The following is a 6,545-nucleotide window of genomic DNA, read 5'->3' on the forward strand; positions in this document are numbered from 1 at the left end:
TACAATCATGGTGGAAAGCAGCTATTCAGGATGGCAAGAGAGAGAATGTGCTAATAAGGGAAATGCCAGATGCTTATAAAACCATCAGATCTTATGAGATTCACTCATTAACACAAGAACAGTATGGGGGAAATCGCCCCCATGATTCAATTACCTCCACCTGGTCCCACCCTTGACCCATGAGGATTATTACAATTCAAGGTGAGATTTGGGTGTGGACACAGAGGCAAACCATATCGTCTCCCTTCCCTAAGAACATGATCAATCCAGATAACCTGAATACTCCATTCCCACTGACCACAGTGACTGGTTCCCTGAGAACACGATCAATCCAGATAACCTGAATACTCCATTCCCACTGACCACAGTGACTGGTTCCCTGAGAACGTGATCAATCCAGATAACCTGAATACTCCATTCCCACTGACCACAGTGACTGGTTCCCTGAGAACGTGATCAATCCAGATAACCTGAATACTCCATTCCCACCGACCACAGTGACTGGTTCCCTAAGAACAAGATCAATCCAGATAACCTGAATACTCCATTCCCACTGACCACAGTGACTCGTTCCCTGAGAACATCATCAATCCAGATAACCTGAATATTCCATTCCCAGTGACCACAGTGACTGGTTGAGATACAGGCATGGGACCCATGCATACCAATCAGTCTTGAATACCAAGGAAGAGAGTCTCTTGCCACTGGGTGGTAAGTTGGAAGAGTGGGAGCTCAGAGCTCAATTCGCCATCTTTCCTGACATGAACAGCTGAAGGACAGAGTGACTACACCCTGACAGCACCACAGTGTCTGGACCCCCGTACCTGAGGCTAACTGCACATCTGGTCTTTTCAGTGTGGAGCGCCAATAAGTGCCTTCTGTCTATAAGCTCATTTGAGTTGGGTTTCCGGCCCCAGCAATCACAAAAATTCTAACACCTTAGGGCAGTTAATTGTCTACAGAATTCTTTGATTATGTGTGTCCCATCACTAAAAAATTTTATTCACCCTTAGTATATGTACATTTATTATATACTTGTATTATGGTACAAACATTACAAAGCATATACAAAATATACACATTATAAGAGGATGATTAAAAGCTAAGTATAAATGTTTTCTTTCTGAACCCCTTTGAATTATCCTGCAAGCTCCTGAATAGCCACATCCCACTTTAGAGACCACTTTATTAAAGAATAGTGCCTACCTAATGGTCTACAATCTAAATCCATATTGGAAGGCTTTTCCTTAGAACACCACTGTTGTCAATAATATAACTGCCATCCAACATAAACCCTCAGAATCCAATTCTCCTATTATGAGCAGATGCCCAATCATTAACTTTTAATTATATATTTAAATCACAAATATTTCAAAAAAGAACACCATTCCAAATAGACATACCTGAAACTCCACGGAAAAGGTAAAATGATCCAATCAATATGATGGACAGAGCCCTGTCTACTGTCTTCTAACTAGAGAGCAAACAGGAAGAAACACTCTTCAGTTTCCTGAGGTCTGTGTAGAGACAATCGATGCAGTAAGAAGAATCATAGCAAGAGTGTCAAGACTTGTGCCTCTGAAAAAACACCCATCTTTGTACTTACAAACTGCTCAGTAAGAGTTTCCTAAACAGAGTTAGGAAGATAAGAGATATTGGGCAGTACTGAGAGGAAAATCAGAGCTCAGGGCTTAAAAAATAAAGCAGTTTCTATTGGTGATGCACTCTAGCATGTTGGTTTGCTAGTGAGTGATAACTACGATAACCATCATTGGTAGACATGAAGGTCATTGAATCTTGGAAGACGGAATTTTAGAAAACAGGATGATGAGGAGTTCAATAGTGTCGCCTCCTTTTCAAGGCCATCACTGAATCCCTTGCTCCCCTCCCCATGGAATTAACTTTCTCATAACTTGACTTTGGCACCCGTAACACTGTATCATAGCTAGGTGGCCTTCCTCTAGCTCCTTCACCTTTCTGTAGATATTTTAGCTACATTTCATTCATCTCTGCATCCCTAAGACTTGCTTAACACTGGACGGGGCAACTTCTGTGATGAACAAATGCATGCCTTACCCAGCTTAGAGCCAAAAAAAGAAATTTATTTAAGGCTTTTGTTTGGCAAGAGATAAAACAGTAAGAACTCCAATGTACAAGGAACACCATTCCAAATAGAGAACTTTCTCACCTCTACCTGGAGATAAAAAGGGGATAAGAAATGGTGAGCCTTATGTGAGTCACTTTAAACCCATATGTGGTAAGACCTGCAGCCTGAATCTACTGCTTCAAAAGGCAAGAGATACCTTCTTCTGCTTTGTCAATGACACATTAAAATAGACAATAACAGCAAATATTCAATATATATGATAAGCTCTTTACATGCATCGACAAAAAATATAAATGTGTACTATCATTCCCAATTTACAAGTGTGAAACTGAGATTTGCAGAGGTCAAATAACTTACCCAAGTTAACAAAGTCAAAATTCAAACACAGAACTGTGTGACTTCAAAGCTGTGCTCTATTCGAGCTTTCATTTGTTCAGCGCCCCCTCTCCTCTAGGTGGCCCTAGCTGTAATCCCTCTCAACCAGGATGCAGGATTTGATCCTTGGGTCCTTGCTGACTACGTTGCCATTTGTCCCCTTTGCTGATATCCTGTCTTTCTGAGCCTCTAGGATTGGTAGGACAGCATCTTCAGGACTCCTGATTCTAACAACTCTCTGCGGCCCCCACCTGGCACCCAGAAGCACATACTCTAGATCATTTCAACCTAATTAATTCCTCACCAGTACTATCCAATAGCCACAATATGTAGCTAAGTTTTCAAAAAACTACACTAACATAAAGTAGAAAAAAACAGATGAAATTAATTTTAATTACTTTATTTGAGACAGGGTCTCGCTCTGTGGCCCAGGCTAGAGTGCAGCCGCCTGGCTTGATCTCGGCTCATTACAGCCTCCACTCCCGGGCTCAAGTGATCCTCCCACTTCAGCCAGGTGAGTAGCTGAGACTGCAGGGGCTCCACACCATGCCTTGCTAATTCTTCTATTTTTAGTAGAGATGGTTTCGCCATGTTTTCCCAGGCTGGTCTCAGACTCCTGGGCTCAGGCAATCCTCCCGCCTTGGCCTCCCAAAGTGCTGGTATTACAAGTGACAGCCACAGAGCCCGGCTACATTTTTATTTAAACTTACATATCTAAAATATTATCATTTCAATACAAAAATTAATGGTATTTTTACATACTTTTTTTTTATCAAAATCTGGCATATATTTTTACAATTAAAACACATTTCAGCACCATAGGAAAGGTATATTTACACACACACACACACACACACACACACACACCATAATGAGTCACTTTTCAAGTGCTCAGTCACCACATGTGGGCCAGTGGCTACTATAGTCAACAACTTACCCTGAGACAGTAAATCCACTTTTCATGTCTGATAAAATAAAGTGTTTCTGTCTGGAGATAAAATGGCATTACCAAATTTAAATACTTAGCTAATGTGTTCCACCAAATCAAACTGGATTATGATGGAAGTCTACGACTTGAGAGGCCATCTTAACACAATGAGGAAAGCGCAGGCTTTATAGTCAGATGAGCTCAAGTTCAAATCCCAGCAAAACAACAGATGAAAGGATCTTCACTAATTGCAATCGTGAGAAAGTAGGCATTTGTTCAATGGAAACTTAACCCTAGGAAAATGCATAACAACTTATGATACATCTACATGATAGAATAAAATACCTCATTTAAATTAATAAACTAGGTCTACGTGTATGTACAACATGGATATAATAATGTTTTGTGAAAAAAATATATGATACAATAGGACATTGTCACACGAGACCATTTTTTTAAAAGTATAAATACAAGCAAAATTATTTAATATATTGTTTGTGAATATACACTAATGAAGCTAAATTATGAAGACACGCCTGAAAAGGTAAATATCCACTTCAGAAGGGTGGTTCTCCCCACCAGAGAGCAGAGAAACCTACTGGCCCCTCACAGGGGACCAAGGGAAGGATGCTCTACAATCGGGGAAAAGGGTAGATGGGCCAGGGGAAAGCTGGCTTGCCTGCCTGTTCTTCTTACAGAAATGCCTCTTACTTTTGTTTCTGTTTTTTTTTTTAAACTGAGTCTGGCTCTGTCACCAAGGCTGGAGTGCAACGGCATGATCTCAGCTCACTGCAACCTCTGTCTCCCAGGTTCAAGCTATTTTCATGCCTCAGCCTCCCAAGTTGCTTGGATCACAGGCACCTGCCACTACACCTGGCTAATTTTTGTATTTTAGCAGAGACAGTTTTCGTCATGTGAAAAAGGCTGGTCTCGAACTCTTGACCTCAGGTAATCTGCCGGTTGCCGCCTCCCAAAGGTGAGCCACCGTGCCCAGCCAGAAATGCCTCTTTAAAAAAAAATCTGATGAATTTCTAAGTGTTGGGACATTGTTATAATTATTAATCATTGATATATTAATCATTTCAATTTAGCTTCTTGTTCATCACCACAATTCTTAAGAATAAAATGTCTGCCCAGAAATGAGAATGTGGAATTGGAAGAAGCTTCATTACTAGAAATACTAAATCAAGATGAAATTGCAGAGTTGTTCCAAGACAAAAATGTAAAGGCACTTTCACTTACTGGCCCTTTCTATTGAAAACTAGAAGGAATTTAAAAGAATAGTTATTGTTGTTAATGTTTTCACTGCAAGACAATTTGAGGGATTTTCTTTGTTAAAATACATTGTTATAATTCATTTTACATTGCCTCAACTCCTGTTCCAATCACAGAAATGCTTCCAATAAAATACCTGGCAGGAATTGAAAACGTGTTATTATTATAATTATTCCCTTAAAGGGGATGGGGGGAGTTCTTTGTGCAGTCCTTATGAAATTTCTCTAAGTTTGAAATTATTTCAAACTAAGGTTTTTTCATTAAAAAAAAAAAGGGTGGTTCTCTAGGGATTCTCTGGATGGAGGTAAATGGAAAACAGTGTGAAAGCAGTATATTTGCAGTGATTTATTAAGGAGGAGGAGGAGGAGAAGTTCTAAGACCAAAACTCGGGCAGTTGACAAATGACTAGACATCGGCAAGCCCCTTGCCTGAAGAACACCATTTGTTCAGCCTCTCTCTCCTGTTAGTTTTGAAGGAGCAAACCCATGCAGTGCGATTCTTCATCTAAAGAGTTTCAGACAAGCTCCAATCCAAAAATCTGTTTTCCAAGGTAGCCCACCCTCCCACATGGCAACTCACTCCTTCAACGACACTGGCTTGGAGAAGGTTTGAAAAGCACAAAGGGACAGTTGCTAAATATTGAACTTACCACCTAGGCCAGTCTGGTGGTCAAAGCGGTAATGATTTAAGTTAATGGACCATGAAAAGGAGTGCCTCCACCGTTTACTCAATCTGTAGGATTTCTACAGAGAGCTGTACCCAGAATAAGAAATTTTTAAGTAATTAATGCAAAGTTACTTGTCCTGCAGGCATCTGGGTTTTAATACAGTGCTTACAGAGGATTTATTCCTAGACATCTTTTTTAATCAACATCTCCTAACCCATCTGTGCTTCTGCAGTGAGGTTTCTGATGCTGAAGTGCTATGACTATTTCCATTTGCTCCATTATAATTATGCAAAACCATGTGTTTTGTTCTGCCTGATCCCAGTTCAATTTAAACACTGATTAAACAGGAAATAAATTAATGTGGTGCAAGTGTTGATGGAATCATCATAAACTGGCACTTACCCCTGGAAACAAACCATCATCTAATGAATTAATTGTACTCTTTATTTGGGGAGAACATTAGACGTAATCAAATGGAGTTCACGCGCATTCACAGGCCCCAATAAATGGATATGTTACAAGAATGACAGTAAATTAATTTCAAGAGGCTCTCTAGCACAGGATACACAGGCTGTACTTAGGAAAGTAAGGAGTCCAGTAAAAGAGAAAACATATGATCTGCCTTGCCCATTTGACAATACCTTGTCCTTCCTAGGTAATGTGATTTTCAATCAATGAGAAAGGGGATGATTAATTCCCTGATTAATAACACGTACACATTCAAAGTAATGGAAAATTCTAGATGTTCACCAGAGAAAATTTCTGCAGACACCACAGGAGTTTTCTACAAACCAGTATAACACCACTGGCCCTGGGTTCCTTGCAGATAAAATTTGAGGCTCATTAAAGATATTTTCTGGCAATCTTTATTTCCATGAGGGTCTTATAAAGAGGAGATAGCTAAATTAGCAACCCCAACAGTGAGAGAACTATACCCCAGCTTTTCTGGAGATGAGCCTGCACTGGACCTGCCAGGGTAGATTCTCAGCAGTCGAGGTGTTTGCTGTGCACCCTGCCTGTCTTTGGAGACCCTTGCTGAAGGATGGAAGGATGGAAGGGGTCCCTCTAGCTTACTTCAATTAAAATCCATGAACTTCTAAGAACACGCTATGCAAAACAGATGACTTCCCTGGATGGATAGAGCTCATAATCAAGCAGGCAAGTACAGCAACCCATGTTATGGTAGTAAACCA

This window comes from Aotus nancymaae, unplaced genomic scaffold (genome assembly GCF_030222135.1).
Source record: "Aotus nancymaae isolate 86718 unplaced genomic scaffold, 86718_ANA_hifiasm-v0.15.2.pri h1tg000062l, whole genome shotgun sequence".
Classification (NCBI taxonomy): domain Eukaryota; kingdom Metazoa; phylum Chordata; class Mammalia; order Primates; family Aotidae; genus Aotus; species Aotus nancymaae.